Source organism: Lissotriton helveticus, chromosome 1_2, assembly GCF_964261635.1.
Source record: "Lissotriton helveticus chromosome 1_2, aLisHel1.1, whole genome shotgun sequence".
Taxonomy (NCBI): domain Eukaryota; kingdom Metazoa; phylum Chordata; class Amphibia; order Caudata; family Salamandridae; genus Lissotriton; species Lissotriton helveticus.
This window is the reverse complement of record NC_136058.1, coordinates 135372786-135391822: the sequence shown is the minus strand read 5'-3', so window position 1 is coordinate 135391822 and position 19037 is coordinate 135372786.

Sequence of the window (19037 nt, the reverse complement as noted above, 5' to 3'; positions counted from 1 at the left end):
CCACGCAAACACCCCCACCCGCCAACGGCCCGTACCAGTCAATCGCACGCACAAGTACGACACGCACCCCCCCAACAAGCCCACGCGAACACCCCCACCCGCCAACAGCCCGTACCAGTCAATCGCACGCACAAGTACGACACGCACACCCCCCTACGCGAACACCCCACTCACCAACGGCCCGTACCACTTAATCGCACGCACAAGTACGACACGCATACCCCCCTACGCGAACACCCCCACCCGCCAACGGACCGTACCACTCAATTGCACGCACAACTACGACACGCACACCCCCCTACGCGAACACCCCCACCCGCCAACGGCCCGTACTACTCAATCGCACGCACAAGTACGACACGCACACCCCCCTGCGCGAACACCCCCACCCGCCAACGGCCCGTACCACTCAATCGCACGCACAAGTACGACACGCACACCCCCCTACGCGAACACCCCCACCCGCCAACGCCCCGTACCACTCAATCGCATGCACAAGTAGGACACGCACACCCCCCAACAAGCCCACGCGAACACCCCCACCCGCCAACGGCCCGTACCACTCAATCGCACGCACAAGTACGACACGCACACCCCCCAACAAGCCCACGCGAACACCCCCACCCGCCAATGGCCCGTACCATTCAATCGCACGCACAAGTACGACACGCACCCCCCAACAAGCCCACGCGAACACCCCCACCCGCCAACGGCCCGTACCAGTCAATCGCACGCACAAGTACGACACGCACACCCCCCCAACAAGCCCACGCGAACACCCGCACCTGCCAACGGCCCGTACCAGTCAATCGCACGCACAAGTACGACACGCACCCCCCCAACAAGCCCACGCGAACACCCCCACCCGCCAACAGCCCGTACCAGTCAATCGCATGCACAAGTACGACACGCACCCCCCCCAACAAGCCCACGCGAACACCCCCACCCGCCAACAGCCCGTACCAGTCAATCACACGCACAAGTACGACACGCACACCCCCCTACGCGAACACCCCCACCCGCCAACGGCCCGTACCACTCAATTGCACGCAAAAGTACAACACGCACACCCCCCTACGCGAACACCCCCACCCACCAACGGCCCGTACCACTCAATTGCACGCACAACTATGACACGCACACCCCCTAGGCGAACACCCCCATCCGCCAACGGCCCGTACTACTCAATCGCACGCACAAGTACGACACGCACACCCCCCTGCGCGAACACCCCCACCCGCCAACGGCCCGTACCACTCAATCGCACGCACAAGTACGACATGCACACCCCCCTACGTGAACACCCCCACTCGCCAACGGCCCGTACCACTCAATCGCACGCACAAGTACGACATGCACACCCCCCCAACAAGCCCACGCGAACACCCCCACCTGCCAACGGCCCGTACCACTCAATCGCACGCACAAGTACGACACGCACACCCCCCCAACAAGCCCACACGAACACCCCCACCCGCCAAGGGCCCGTACCAGTCAATCGCACGCACAAGTATGACACGCACCCCCCCCAACAAGCCCACGCGAACACCCCCACCCGCCAATGGCCCGTACCAGTCAATCGCACGCACAAGTACGAGACGCACCCCCCCAACAAGCCCACGCGAGCACCCCCACCCGCCAACGGCCCGTACCAGTCAATCACACGCACAAGTACGACACGCACCCCCCCAACAAGCCCACGCGAACACCCCCACCCGCCAACGGCCCGTACCAGTCAATCGCACGCACAAGTACGACATGCACCCCCCAACAAGCCCACGCGAACACCCCCACCCGCCAACGGCCCATACCAGTCAATCGCACGCACAAGTACAACACGCACCCTGCTTCCATTTGGCTGGCCTCGGGCATGGTTCCAGCCAAATGGAAGCAGGCGGTGGTTTCTCCAATCCTGAAAAAGCCTTCGTTGGATCCACTAAAACCTGAGAACTACCATCCTATTTCATTGCTCCCTTGGCCGGCGAAAGTTGCGGAGGCCCACGTTAATCTGGCCCTCTCAGACCATCTTACTCGGGCCAATGCCCTGGACCCCACGCAGAACGGTTTCCGTGCTGGCCACAGCACGGAGACAGCCCTTCTCGCCATGGTGGAGCATTTGCGTGCGGTGTTGGATGCGGGTCAGACGGCGGCGCTTGTATTATTAGACCTTAGCGCCGCCTTTGACACCGTCTCTCACCGTATTCTTCTGCATCGCTTGGAGGAGATTGGCATCGGTGGGCTTGCTCTGCAGTGGTTCCGCTCCTTCCTCGACAATCGCTCTTTTTGCGTGGCCATCCCACCTCACCAGTCCAAATTCCATCCTCTGGACATGGGGGTTCCACAGGGATCCTCGCTGAGTCCCACGTTATTCAATCTATACGTGAGACCGTTGGCGGATGTCGTCAAGCAGTGGGGCATGACTATGGTCTCATATGCCGACGACACTCAGCTAGCGGTCACTATCAGTGGGGATGCTGAGCGGGATGCCCCATGGTTCCAGAGTGGACTGAGGGCGGTGGCTAGCTGGATGAATGCCAACTGTCTCCAGCTTAACGCAAAAAAGACTGAAATCATGATTGTGGGTAAGAGAGCGGAACTCTGGGGGGACAGGTGGTGGCCTCCGGAACTAGGGCCGTCTCCGACCCCGGTTACGGAATTAAGAAACCTGGGAGTCTGGCTGGACCCCACCCTCAGCTTTGTTGGCCACTCGAAGAGAACTGCGTCCTGCTGCTTTGGTGTTCTTCGGGGCTTAAGACCTGTCCTCAAATTTTGTGATGCCCCGACCAGGCAGCTGGTGATTCAGGCGACGGTGATGTCCCGGCTTGATTATGCAAGCTCTCTCCTGGTGGGAGCCAACCAGGCAGAAATTACTTGCCTGCAGCGCGTTCAAAATGCTGCAGCCAGAGCGGTAGTTGGCCTGCCCAGGTTCTGCTCTGTTTCTAACACCCTACGATCCTTGCACTGGCTGCCGGTCAAGATGAGAATTCATTTTAAGGTCTTATGTCTGGCCTTCAAAATCTTGAAAGGTTCTGCTCCCCAGATCCTTGCCAACCTCTTGTCTTTGTATGTCCCGACACGCTCTCTCAGATGCTTGGGCCAAGCTCTCGCTGTGGTCCCCCGGTTCAAGTTCAGCCGAGCTGGGGGCCGTTCCTTTCGAGTGAGAGCTGCGGCTATCTGGAACTCTCTTCCGGTAGAGATCCGTATGTTGGAGGACCTCCTGCTGTTTCGTAAGGCCATTAAAACCTTGTTATTTTAAATTTCGCCCTCGTAGCTGTTCCCCTTTTTCTGTCTTTGCATTTAGCGGTGTTGTGTTCTACCTTGTCGGACGCCAGGACGCTCCTTTGCTGGAGCATCTGTGCGCACTATAAGTGTCCATAGCATAGCATAGCATAGCATAGCACCCCCCAACAAGCCCACGCGAACACCCCCACCCGCCAACAGCCCGTACCAGTCAATCGCATGCACAAGTACGACACGCACCCCCCCCAACAAGCCCACGCGAACACCCCCACCCGCCAACGGCCCGTACCAGTCAATCGCACACACAAGTACGACACGCACACCCCCCTACGCGAACACCCCCACCCGCCAACGGCCCGTACCACTCAATCGCACGCACAATTACGACACGCACACCCCCCTACGCGAACACCCCCACCCGCCAACGGCCCGTACCACTCAATCGCACGCACAACTACGACACGCACACCCCCCTACGCGAACACCCCCACCCGCCAACGGCCCTTACCACTCAATCGCACACACAAGTACGACACGCACACCACCCCAACAAGCCCACACGAACACCCCCACCCGCCAACGGCCCTTACCAGTCAATCGCACGCACAAGTACGACACGCACACATAACGCCAACACCCAAACCAGCACAAGGACTTTGCAAACAAGTCGCACAACAACACTGAACATGTCTCCTGTGTACACACCATACAGAATCAATGTCCTGGTCACAGCCAAACAGAGGTCAACACTAACACCCATCCCATATAACACACACACAACCAATTCAAATTAAGCCACACCCACTATTTGACCAATAAAAGGGTCCACACATACACCCCATCATCCTTTGCAACATACCCATTCTTGCGAAGAAACAGAGAGCACACCAACTATTGCAGCCACATACCTTCACACATATACCCTATCACATCTACACCCACACCACCCCCTTCACAATCACAACCACACACCCTCATCCGTACACACCATCACCCCCTCAATCACATACACCCCACACCATGACCACACCCAAGAATCCAAAGTTCACTAACCCGGAGATGGAGATACTCACAGATGAAGTCATCAGAGTCGAGCCACAGCTGTTTGGCGCATTGGTCAGACAGACCAGCATGGCAGAAAAAATACGCCTGTGGGAGAGGATCGTAGACCGGGTCAATGCTGTTGCACCCATCCGGCGCACCAGGGGGGAATGCCAGTCCAGCTGGTATGATCTGCGGAGGATGGTCAAGAAGAAAATGGACCAGGACTACGCCTCTGCACACCACACTGGAGGTGGTGGTCCCCGCAGACCTCCTGTATACCATCCCTGGGAGGAGAAAGTCATGGCCCTGCTGCCACCGGTGGGAGTACATGGAATAGAAGGAGCCGTTGAGTCTGGTGAGTGTACAAAAAATACATGTTACATGGGTGGACTTACAACAGTGGCCAGCAGCATGGGGTGGGTGGCCATGAGTCCTAGCAAGACACAACTAAAAGTGGTTTGTTGCAAGTGGGACCCACAAAGGGTGGAAGGTGGAGGGTAGGAGGCTGCTCTCATCCCATATGCTCCAGGGCCTCACCCAGGCACCATGCCCAATGTACAGGGATAGGGAAAGATCACACAAGATAGTAGACCACAGCTCGTAAACAATATCATGTTGTGGACACACCTTCCAGAGATACAATATTTTGTGACACAGTAAGGCAGTGTAGCAAGTGAGCAAGCACAAACAACCTGTTTCCATCCCTGTCTCTGTCGCCCTCTCCCTCTGTCGCCCTCTCCCTCTGTTGCCCTCTCCCACTGTCGCCCTCTCCCACTGTCGCCCTCTCCCACTGTCGCCCTCTCCCTCTGTCACCCTCTCCCTCTGTCACCCTCTCCCACTGTCGCCCTCTCCCACTGTCGCCCTCTCCCACTGTTTCCCTCTCCCTCTGTCACCCTCTCCCTCTGTCACCCTCTCCCACTGTTGCCCTCTAACTCTGTCGCCCTCTCCCACTGTCGCCCTCTCCCACTGTCGCACTCTCCCTCTGTCGCACTCTCCCACTGTTGCCCTCTCCCTCTGTCGCCCTCCCTCCCTCTGTCACCTCACCGCATCTCCCTGGGTACACACACAGTTGCACCCAAGCACTGCACAGGCCTTACAAACACCATAGAGCAGAATGTTTAGGGATGTCTCCTAATTACTAGCAGTCATCTACTAAGTGCCTGCACCATTTCCAGGCAACACTGTACTGTGTCAGGACACACATATCGGAAAGCCCTATAGTACACAATGGCCACAGGTGTAGGCAGCACAAGTCCCTCCTGTGATCACTGCAAACACAAACACCAGGACAAGGTCACACACCCTGTGCATGAACACAAAACCACAATTATGCCAGCATGCTACATCAGGGGGCAGCCAAATCATGAACCATGGACGCTTGCAAATCACACACAAACTACTAGCATGGCCTATCATACACCCGCCTTACAGAAACTCATCCCCTGGGGACAGGCTTTGGAGTGCAACATTGTCCCAATTGTCATGTACCACAACAAAACACTCACTCATATGAAAACGCATACTACTCATACATGCACATTGCAGATGCTCAAGTCCATTGTGGCGCTCAAACAATGCACGTGCCCCATCTCATGTACGTTGTGGATGCACTGAAGTACCAACATGGACATGGGTATTGACAAGGTAATGCATCTTACAGAAGTGCCAAGTTCAAAAGCCATGATCTATAAGTGTGTGTACAGGTCAAGGGGTGTTGGCATTGTTTGGCCATCACGGTACAGCAAAAGACATCCAAAGTAGTAGATGTCATGCAAATTAATGATGCTCTGTCTCTTACAGCAACAAGCTGTATCTAAACTCTGTGCATGCTTGACGCAGACATAAGGATTTACACCGTATCCTGGATGTTGCGTGAACATGACCAATGCTTCACATGTGTTGTGCCGGCAATACAAGACACAGCAATGGCTGTGTCAGTCATTGTCAAGAGAATGGAAGAATGAAAATATCCCAGAGTACATGTCAATTTACTACCACTACATACACAACAGAACAATGTCAACAATGTAAAGCTTGTGGAACTATGATGCTCATAATGGATAACTAAACAAGATGTCACTTGATCGTGCCTTAACAGTGTCTGTCTCTCCCACACACAGGGGAACGTGTGGCGCCTCCCCCAACCAGGGGGGAGAAGGATCCCGGTCCCAGGCTCAGCAGGACCCAGACCCCACCGACAGCGACGCCACTCAACGCACTGTGGATGACCCCAACCAACCTGGCTCCTCTGGATCCCAAACCCCTGCACCAACTGTACCAGCTACATCTCAGCCAACCACCGGACCCATTACCACCACATCCCAGCAGACAGGTCACAGCCCTGCCCATGATCCACAAGAGAGCCAGTCTGAAAAGGAGGGACACCCTTTGTCGGGCGCCCCTGAGGTTGCTGACGACCTCCACCCTGGCAGCACTCCGGGGGCCCGTCGATTGGATGTGCCCACAAGCGCAGGCCATGTTCGTGTGGGTCAGGGTGGTGGGAGTGGCGGAAGGCGGAGGCGAGATTCTGGCCAGTCCGCTGCAGCACCCGGTATGCCTGAACTCGCTAACATCCTGGAGGCATACCGGCGGGACACCAGGGAGATAAGCCAGCTTGCGGAGGCCCTCAACCAGGTGAAAGAACAGCAGGCAGAGCAAATAGCCAGGCAAGATCTACATTATGGACGGGTGGAGGCAAGTCTGGCTCAGCTCTTGACGGTGCATCGGGAAATGAGCCAATCGCTACGTCAGATAGCTGCCAACATGCAGCACCCTCCCTGTGTCACAAGCCCAGCAACATCACGGCAAAGTGTGACACCAGCCACAGGGAGGGTGGAGGAGGAGGAGGAGGAACTCTCTGACATAGCATCCCATGCATCGTCCAGGCCTGCACATGAGGGTCCCCCAAGGAAGGTGGGTCGTCCACGGCTAAGACGTTGAGGGGCAGTGGGCCATACACATCTCCCAGGACACTGGACCTGGCATATTGCTCCTGGGTGCAACAGCATCCCCTATGAGACTCTCCCACATGGACTTGCTAGTCACAGTCTGCCCAATGATGCCAAGCACTGTGGCCTGGACTCTGTTGACTGAAACTGTAAGGCATCTCGGGCTAGATGTAGGTAAAGCATATTTACCGACCCTTAAATACCGAATTTTACCGATTCGGTATTTAAAAGTCGGTAAATATGAAGGGGGGAGATGTAGGGAAATCCAGATGTTTATTTACCGAATCGGTAAAAGTCGGTATTTACCGATCGGTAAATACCGACCTGTAATGCTCCATTCATTCCTATGGGCTATGAAGCCCATAGGAATGAATGGGGCATTACAGGTCGGTATTTACCGATCGGTAAATACAGATTTTTGGCAAGGGTGCAGGGGGTGTCACTTTGACACCCTCTAGCACCCCCAAAAAAGGTTCGGGGGCCATATGGCAGGCATACCTGCCCTAAGGGCAGGTCTGCCTGTCATATGGCACAGGTGTGCATGCGCACATTTGCATGCACACCTGAATCGGTATTTCACCATCAAATTGAATTTGATGGTAAAATACCGATTTCTAAGGCCTTGTGGGACTCATAAGAGTCCCACCTACATATCGATTTTACAGATTCTGTAAATATACCGGTCAGTAAATTTACCGACCGGTATATTTACAGATTCTGTAAAATTACCTATCGGTAAATTTACAGAACGGTAAATTTACCGATTCTGCCCCCTACATCTCAAATGCCTTTTACCGGTCGGTAACGGCCGAATTCGGCCGTTACCGACCGGTAAAAGCCTACCTACATCTGGCCCTATATCTCCGGCAGTGAACTTTGGATTCCACCCCTTTCTGTACAGCATCTATTCACGTTTCCTGCACAAGATCTCCCAATAAATATACTAATCCTCATACGCATGTGGTGAGTTATCTTTGAACCACAGCATAAATTGATATGTGTTTGCAAATGTATGAAATGCAAGGGTATCCAACAAACAGCAGCCAACCACACACTTGGATCAGAATCTGAGTGCGGACACACATCGGTCAGAAAATCCTAACAACTATATACATGGATGGAAAGACACACCTGTGTGGGATAGTAAATGCTAGAGGGGGGTTTGGATCCCAAAACTGCTATCACAGGCAGGCCCAGGAGAGTCACTTTGAGGTGTACAGATCAGTGTGACAAAACTAGTTGTCCACGTAGGGAGTACCTACAACTGTGTCCTCAGGTATGTGAACTATCATCTGCATGATGCAGTACTGTGGATGTGATGAATGGCGCACAGGACAAGGGTGTCAGGACAGACTGTGGGCAATGGGCTGTAGCACTCTACACAAGCACACCTGAATAGGTGACCTACCCCTATGTAGCTACAAGTACTATACTACTGTAATGGGAGCAACGCATACAGAACAACTACCCACATCTGACAAATACCTACACCAGAACGGGGAAATCACACCACACCCAAGAGACGTGGTCATGGTGTGTGTCCCCTGTGGCTACTTGACTGACAGTGACAGCTATGTTTTTGCTGCTGTGGCGTTGACAAGGTAACACTGTACAATATTGTGCCTATGGAAGGTGTGTGTGTGCTGTACACGGCACATGACCTGGTGGTACATAGACCCAATGTCATGTGAATCTGCCATAGTCGTGCCAGTATGTGTTGCACACACAGGCATAGCAGCTGCAATGGCTGAGTTTGAAGCATTGTGATAGCAGGAGGGTGAATGTCTGGTGTTGTCTGTGTGTAGGGTGGCAGGAGCATGCTCTATAAACCGATGGAAGGAGGGTCATCCTGTAGGTGTTTGTGTCCCTGGATAATGTGCGCTGCCTGGTGGCTGTGTATGCAGCAGCAGCAATGAGTGAAGACATGACGGCAGGAGGGGTGTGACAACTTGCAAAACAAGCACATACCACAAGGGCATTTACAAGCCACAAAGTGACATGTGTATGTGGAGGCAGGAGTGTCTGCCTCACTCAGGGTCACTGCAAATAAAATGGCACAGTAATCACCAAAGATCACAGTCACTGGATCAGGGCCCTTACGGACAAGTGGGTTACAAGACACACAGCGTCAGCAGGTGTAGACTACAGCTAGTGTGTTCAAAGCTAAACAGCAACTACAAAGCCATCTACCTCACACACAACATAGTATTCTAGCCTTCCCCAACACCATGCGTGTGTTCACTTTACAGGTAAACACATAACAAGCATAAGCTAACGTCATGCTAAATAGTATACATGCACATTAGAAGGACATGTGCGTTGACATCAAGGCGGCACAATAATCTGTAGAAGTCAGATGTCATGCACAACATGATTATTTATATTGTGAGCCCATAGAGCATTATCAAACATACATGAGCATTGGCAAGAATTCCAAATAACACTATTAATGATGTCACCTGTAATGCAGCAGTACTATTGGCTACAAGCCTGTCAAGGACTGGCCGTACCTTTCTTCATCAGAGTGGTGTGATTCTCAAAGGGTTCCACCTCCAAATAGCCCCTTGGTCTGAGTACAAACGACAGACACAAAAGGGTGATCAGGCGAGGGAAGGAGAGGATGGGAACTGCTGGGAGGGAGACCTGAAACAGAGGTAAATAACCATTAGGAGTACATTCTCATGTCACTGACACTTCAAAAACATCATTAGCTACACTGTACTAGTCACACCTGTGAAGTGTACTGACTGGAGACAATTTTAGATGAGTAATCATGGTACCACATGAGATCCAATGCTATGACACGGACACATAAAACCTAGGACAGTCTGTTATCCATTCGAGTCATGTGTAACGCTCTCAAGTGAGCTACCATGCAATGAGATCTATGTTGTTAAAAATCATTCACTGAGCACTGAGGTTGACCTTACAAACAAATGGAAACATATGGCAATGCTACTTACGCTAACTGTAATGTCTGCATGTGATTATGGGTACCCATAAGGGCCGTGTACCCCAACTTGACTTCACCCACAACAGCTGTAAGTATCACATATGATGATGAAGCTAATGATCTACATGCAATGAAGGCACTCAGTAGCCAGTCTTTTGATCTGTTTAGTTTGCATTACTATGCTAAACATGATATGCAGGTTTAAGAAATATAAAGTGCAAGTGATGTTGAACCAAGCCACATAATGAGACCCTAGCATTGCCCAGTAATGCTGCACGGGACTAGAGATTCATGGGAATGAACGCACTCCACTGGTGCTACACAATAAATCACATATGCATCATCCAAACATTGTCATTTCTCATGCTAAACATTCATGGCATCATGTGAATCAAAACAGAACTGCTACTTACTGTGAAGGCTGGTGTAGCAGTATTTTCGACCTGCACGGCGGTAACGACATGACAGTGACATGATATACTGCAACAAGGGGCAATGCATCCATGTAAACAGAATGACAGGACAGTTATCTCAACATGTGGAACATAGACTGTGCTACACCTACACCACATGGTTTGATGCTAATCAAACGGGACTGGCCCACAAGCTGGAGGTGAGGATCCACTCACATTCTAATGCACACAGTGAGGCTGCAATCCCCCACAGAGTCCGTGGTTGTGACCTCTGACACAATGTAAAGCCATGGTATATGCAATGTTGCATTGTCAATGTCTATACACATTGATGCATTCACCAGAGTCTCTAACTACAACAGATGACAGTCAGATGGGGTGACTATCCTGTCATGGGAGTGGGCATACATGTAATAAGTAACATTTTGTTGTTGCATGTATGCATGGTCTCACTACATGCACATGAACAAGTACCACACGTTTGAAAACATACCAACGCTAAACAGCCTCATATGAGTCCTTACCCAAATTGACTTCTCCACATGTCCATGCATGCTCCGTGGCTTTGGCTGACGTTGCAATCATGATGAGCAATAGCAGGATGACCACGATGACTCCAACGGACAACAGGCAGGGCGAGCTGTGGATGAGAGTGGCACACAAGGGGTCAAGTTCTGTATAATGTCATTTTGACAATGTCCTGTTGAATATCCAGATGTTGTAGTACACCTGTACATTCAAAAGACACACATAGCACGTATGTGTGTTGCATTACATCTGCACCCGTGTGACACTGCACAACAAACATCCAAATGACCTTGCATACAGTCTGTTGCATACACAGCATGCTACCCATGCAACTCTATAGTACATGTTTCACATTATAGCTGCTATGACTCACCATCATGAAAAGAAGTTGCGGATGAGGTGACTCCGGATATCATCTTCACCCTCCTCGTCGCTGGCATCCTGGGCAAGGCCTTCATCCTCAACGGACGGATGTTCCAGCTCATCAGGATCAAGGTAGAGTGGCACGGCCTTCTCCACTGCCATGTTGTGTAGCATGTAGCACACGATGAAGATGTCACACACCTTGCGTGGCTGTATTGGAGGGCTCCGCCTGTCTTGTCCAGGCACCTGAACCGGCTTTTCAGGAGTCCAAAAGTTCGCTCGATCACCTGCCTGGTCTTCACATGAGCATTGTTGTACCGCTGGTCTGCAGCTGTCCTGGGGTTGCGTAGTGGAGTCATTAACCACGGCATGTTTGGATATCCAGCGTCTCCTGCAAATTGACATCATGGAAATGAGTGTGTAATATGATGCAGATCATGAAGTTGTGACATACTGACATACATAGCTGACAGGGTATACTCACCAACAAGACATGCCCGGTGGTTGTGCAGCTGCAGCATCATCTGTGGTACCCTGCTACGCCTCATGATGAAAGCATCGTGGCACGATCCTGGAAAATGTGCACAAACATGTGAGATAATCATGTTGGCAAGACACACCACCAGGGCATTTATCGAGTGGTAGTGTTTCCTGTTGCGATACGCTTGCTCCTGAGCCTGTGGTGGCACCAGAGTAACATGTGTACCATCAATTGCACCAATTACATGTGGCATGCGGCCCAGGGCATAGAATTCCTCCTTGACATCTGTCAACTCTTCTGGAGTAGGGAATGTAATGAATTCATCTATGTGCAGCAACACAGCTGCCAATACATCACCCAATACCCGGCTAAACATTGTCTGAGACATCCCTCCCACATCAGCTATGGTGAATTGGAACGTACCTGTGGCAAAGAAATGGAGGGCTGCCATCACCTTTACCTTGGGTGTCAGCGCAGTTGGATACCTGTGGCGTGGTTGTAGGTGAGTCTCCAGCCTGTCCGTCAGGTCCTTGATCATCTGTCTGTTGAATCGATATCGACGGATGCAATTCCGCTCCCTCATGGCTTCCAAGTCAGGCAACGGCCTTTCCAGAGGGGGTGCCCTGCAATACACAATTTATCAAATATGTCTTCAACTGTCTGACTACGACAATAACAATGTACATGGCACAAGCAACACTGCTTCAAATAATCTAGACAATTTTGAGTGTGGCGTGGGATACACACTGATGTAACATGTGCCAGCTCCCAGCCACTCCTCCGTGAAAAGTAAAAGACCTGTGGTGTGTGGAATGGATATGACATGCATACAAATGATCGGATAGAAAGGTCTTAGTGAGCATTGACAGTGTATTATGTCAGTGACACACGTCATGTGAATGTCAGTAGGAGGTTGTCTGCACATCCAGACAGCTGACAGCAATACACACACACACACCACATGTGCCATCATTTGCACAGTTCTGCCTTAGTCATGTTGCGGTGTGTACTTTCCCTAACTATTACATGACCATCATCATACAGCATAAATCTTAGATTTGTGACAAATGGTTTGTGATGCCATCACACATATGAGCGGTTAATTAACACACGTGGCATGGTGTGCGTACATTAGAAACCAGGTCATTACGCCAAGGACACAACATAGATGCTCCTACAGCAGATGTACTGAACTGTATGGACTCGTTACTTACCTTTTGTAACAAAATATCAGTAAGGAACAGTAGTTAGTCGCATAATCCCGACTTTGAATACATGGCAAGCTTTTGACAAATTTGCCTCCCTGGATGCCATCGATCTGCCCAGTGAGTCAGGGCTATCCAGGCCACACCGGAAAAAAGACAGTGCCGCTGATTGGCATCCTACAACGGCGTGGCCAAGTATTGCCCGTACCTACAACGCACACTCTGCCAGCAGTTACACAACCATGTCCCACAGAGAGTGTGGGTAGCGGACAAAGAGGCATGTGATGTTGGAAGACCCTACTCCCAGACTCAGGGAGGATGATGACATGTTTCCGTTGTGCTCATACCTCTTGGATACCCTCTACAGCGGAGCTAACAGGAATGTGGTCTGTGATTTGGGGGCCTGGATGCCCATGCTCTCTGGGGTGGGGTGGGAGGACAGGGAACATGGTCAGTCCGGGGAGGGGTGTGGGCGTCTGACAACGTGCCTATCTACAGCCAAACATGCAGCGTGCCTGTACATGCTGGCCTATATAGATACAGTACATTCCTGAAGATAGGCCTGCAGAGGCTCAGCGGAGCGTAAGTGGAGTTGAAGGACCTCAGTGAGGAGGTTGGTCCTCACGGTGGCAACAGGGAGATGAAGGGGCAAGGCTCCGGAAGGCCACGTAAACACTACACTGTACGTTGCCCGCTCATCCAAAAACACGTTTGGAGTAGAGACATCACCAGTGTCAGGCTAGGTGTCCAGACCACTCGCATCCCCCAGTCCACCTGTCCTGTCGTCTTGGGACTGACACTCATGTGCCAGTGGGTCTTCATGACCCTACCAATACCCATTAACACCCATTGTAATGAGCTGTGCAGGCTCATTGAAGTTTTACCACCATCACCACCCGAGAACGGCACCAAGGCTGACACCTGGGGGACTGTTGCCAGTGAGGTTGTGAGGTGAACCAGCGAGGACCAGGATGACCATTCACATCCTGTCTGTCCCAGCGGTTCCGGGACGTATGCGCCGCCTGCGTCAGGGACAAAGTGAGTGATGGCGTCAGGGGCAATTCACCAGACGCGCTCGTGCCCCCAGACGGGTCCGCTGGGCCAGAAGCCGACGCGTAGGCCGTTGTTGGGGTGAGGGACATCATGGACATGAGGAAGTGCACTGACTCCTCCTGCTTCACATGCAGGGAAGGGCCCGGAGGTCGTGGTGCAGGCTACGACGGCTGCTAATCTGACAGAGCGGCGTGGGTGGTGTCACCCGAATCACATGCAGCATTGCACGTGCATTGTGGGGATTTGGAAGTGCGATGACATATCTGTGACTTATTTGGGATACCTGACGACTCAGCCCTGGAGGACTGATGTCTAATTCAGGGGCTCTGATGTCTCAACACCCACGCCCAGGCACTCGTCCTACGTCCAGACCATGAGCTATAGTGGTGCAGGGCCAACTGCTGGAGTCTGAGCGGCTTGTGGGTCCAATCACACCTGGATTCATATGTGTGTTCCCGGCAGTCGGAGCAGCTCTTGTTGTTGTGCTTGACGTGAAAACAGTGGAGACACCAACGGTGAGGGTCAGTCACCAACATGAGTCATTGGCATTCCTCACAGGCTTTGAAACGGACATCCATATTGGCACCGTCCGGAGTCAGCCAATCCAAGTGAAGTGGTCAGAAGTGAACGTACTATGATTTAGGTGCAAAAATGAGTAAGCTTACACTCATACGGGACCAGCGCTTGTGTTGTGAAAAAAGAGTTCCTGACGTGTGCACGCAGAGGTGACGTCTGAGTACTCAGACAACGTCATCACGGCACACACAACGCCAACAACACATGCTGAGCCGCAGGACATGCCTTCCGACACACAAGTGTAGTGCTGAGCGGTAATTGCCATATCCAGGATGACACTTGGGGATATTCAAAGGTGAGTAATATGATACTGACCTGTAAATTTCATATGCTAACAGCATGCACAATGTCGCACATGGCACACACATGACGTGGTCACACAGGGTCATGCTGTGCGGCTATCACACCTCTGTGACAGTGGGCATGTTGCTGTCATCATGTGGCAGATCCCTGTACTGAATGGTGTGCCATTCCAGTGTTGATGTGCATCACAATATGTTGCAGACTTTACTCCGGTATGAAGTGTTGAATGCATGTGATGCACATGTGCAATATGGTTGATGACATGTCTCGCCAGCTCTTCACACATCAACTGAGTCACAAGGTCACAGTCCCTATGCTTCTTTTATGTCTGCCACACCTGGGGCATGCTGATGTATGGATGCCATGCTGATGTATGCATCCACATCCTCGACATGAGTGTAGACTACATCCCTGCTATGTGATTTCCTGGAGTCACATTCCCAATGGTGACATGGAGTAGGACAGGGACGCAGCCTACACAATCGTTCACTTGAGCATGTCTGACGCACTCTATCCCAATGGTACGTGCGTGTGTTCGCCTCGTTACCCTATTGCATTTCAGCCATACGCGAGCCAAGCGTACCCCAATGGTACGTGCGTGTCTACACCTCGTTTCCCTATTGCATTTCAGCCATACGCGAGCCAAGCGTACCCCAATGGTACGTGCGTGTGTACGCCTCGTTTCCCTATTGCATTTCAGCCATACGCGAGGCAAGTGTACCCCAATGGTACGTGCGTGTGTACGCCTCGTTTCCCTATTCCATTTCAGCCATACGCGAGGCAAGCGTACCCCAATGGTACGTGCGTGTGTACGCCTCATTTCCCTATTGTATTTCAGCCATACGCGAGGCAAGCATACCCCAATGGTACGTGCGTGTGTACGCCTCGTTTCCCTATTGCATTTCAGCCATACGCGAGCCAAGCGTACCCCAATGGTACGTGCGTGTGTACGCCTCGTTTCCCTATTGCATTTCAGCCATACGCGAGCCAAGCGTACCCCAATGGTACGTGCATGTGTACGCCTCGTTTCCCTATTGCATTTCAGCCATACGTGAGCCAAGCGTACCCCAATGGTACGTGCGTGTGTACGCCTCGTTTTCCTATTGCATTTCAGCCATATGCGAGACAAGCGTACCCCAATGGTACGTGCGTGTCTACACCTCGTTTCCCTATTGCATTTCAGCCATACGCGAGCCAAGCGTACCCCAATGGTACGTGCGTGTGTACGCCTCATTTCCCTATTGCATTTCAGCCATACGCGAGGCAAGCGTACCCCAATGGTACGTGCGTGTCTACACCTCGTTTCCCTATTGCATTTCAGCCATACGCGAGCCAATCGTACCCCAATGGTACGTGCGTGTGTACGCCTCGTTTCCCTATTGCATTTCAGCCATACGCGAGGCAAGCGTACCCCAATGGTACGTGCGTGTGTACGCCTCGTTTCCCTATTGCATTTCAGCCATATGCGAGCCATGCGTACCCCAATGGTACGTGCGTGTGTACGCCTCGTTTCCCTATTGCATTTCAGCCATATGCGAGCCTACCATACCACAATGATACGTGCGTGTGTACGCCTCGTTACACCATTGAATGGGTTGCATACGCAACGGCAATGTCACCGTACTTGTGTGGGTATTTGAATAAATACATAGCCAACATCTAGGGGAACAGTGTACTGATCAAAATGCAACCAGGTTGTCATGGATACAGAGTTTGTTGAGCCTCCTACAGGTGTTCTAGTAAATTCAGTTGGGCAAAAGTATACAATGTTGCAAATGTTGTTGTTCAGCTCAGGCTCAGTTTTCAAACCATGCATATGTGTGTAATGGCCTTATGTGTGATGTGATTGGATGGAACATAGGATGCTAACTATGGTGGCCTATCACACACTACTCCTTGGACTCACAGACCCTCTGCAGCACAGATATAAGGCAGCATGTGGCTGTGGGAGGGCACTTGCCTGCACAACATTGGTGTGGTAACCACAGCTGCTGTCTCTGAATCCTCTGGACCCTGATTTGCTGAGCATGGAGAGGGCACCAGCATTCACTGATGCTGAGAACAAGGCCCTGCTGGATGCCCTCCTGCCAAACTACAGCAAGCTGTATGGGAGACCAGGGGATCGGGTGAGTGATGTGTGCAATACCTTGGAGTGTACAACTGTTGTGTGTGTGACATTTCAGCCACTGTGTATGTATAGTGTATAGATGCAATGTTGTTAGGAGTGAGTGCCAGGGTGTACAGTGTTGTTTCAAGAGGGTTCTTTGTTGTAGTGGGGTGTGTGACAGCGTGTCACGTGCTGCCCTGCACCCAGATGTAGCATACATTGCTCTGTGAGTGCCATGCTCTAAGAGTGTTTAGCACCCGTCATGTCATCTGTAGCCTTTCAATGGCATGTAATGCAGTAGTGTTTGCTCACAGGCCACATACTCCTGGACAATTATGCTAATGTGTGGAGCCTACAATGCCCTGTTGTCATCAAGCTTTTTGTGCACATATGTGTGTGTTTGGAACATGGACCAGGTGTACTGATGCTCTTTTACTTGACATTTGTGACAGGTATCTGCCTATGAGAAGGGTGAAATCTGGGTGGACATCGCCAGGGCTGTCAGGAGTGAGGGGGGGGTCCTCGCAGGAGGCTCAGAAACATCAAGAAGAGGTGGCAGGACATTCGGTGCTGGACCCGCCGCATCGCCAGAGTACAGCTGAAGCTGGAAGCTCCACGCCGGCATGGCGGCACCCGCCACCTCACCCCCCACATGCTCCGGGTCCTGGAAGTGGTGTTCCCAGACCTCCATAGGCAGTTGCAGGAGGGACAGCAGCAAGAAGGGGGTAGGTACATGTCTGTTTGTTGTCATGTGTGTCACATGCTCCCTGCAGTGCTTCAAGGCATGGTAACACTCCCATAGTTCGAGTGGTGTGGTCAGACTGGCACTCCATGCATTGGCATTAGAATGTCCCAGTTTCTGCAGCTGCTACTTTACATGCCTTGCCCTACTCCACATTAGCCCTGCGCTTTGGCTGATGTTTGTTTTTCACATGTACTCCTATGGTGCAATGTCTCAGTATGCATATTCTTTTGCACATCATCATGTTGGAGGTGGGTCTGTGACACCTGTTGGTACATTACATGTAGCACCACATGTGCACTGCGTCTGCCATTCTTAATACTTTGGCACGGATCCTGAGTGTCAACATGTGTTTTCTGCACGAGTCAGCCTCAGTGGCCTTTCTCCATGGTACTCTTTTGAATTGTCATGTGTTGGCTACAGGTGCACAATGTTCATGTCCAACATTTTGGGCTTATGCATACTCACACTTGGAAGTGCGTGTGTGCATATTCGCCAATTAAATAGAATGTTGTTTCTAACTAATAATGATGGTCAGCCACACAATGAGGCCTTGGGTGTCAACAGCTGTGATGCCAGTGTGAGGTGTTGTTACAGTTGGTTCAGGTCCAAGGATGGCATCACATGTCAGTTCAGGAAGGACTTTTCCCATGTGGCACAAGGTCTAAGCAAATCAAACATGTCCAGGTCTGGGTTTGGGTGGCAGGGTGGGTGAATGAGCATGTGATGCATCATCAGCTATCCTGTTGTCAGGCAGTGGATCATCATTGTGTCTCTCATACAAGTTTTTGCCTTGCCTGTTGCTTGTATCCTACTATACATTGAGCGTTGTGTCTCTCACAATTGGCCAAAACTAGACTTTTCATTGTGCAGAGTTCTGTGTCATGTGACTCATGATGCATGCCATGTTTAGAAATGAGCCCAATTGATTTGTAGGTGATATGTCTGATGTGTACAGGTGACTGATATGTTTTTATTCTTCTCCTTGCCCACAGCATCATCATCTGAATCAGGAGGAGACATAGGCGCGGACCAGGCAGAGGGACCCAGCGACAGTGCCACCTGCTTTGAGGGGTCAGAG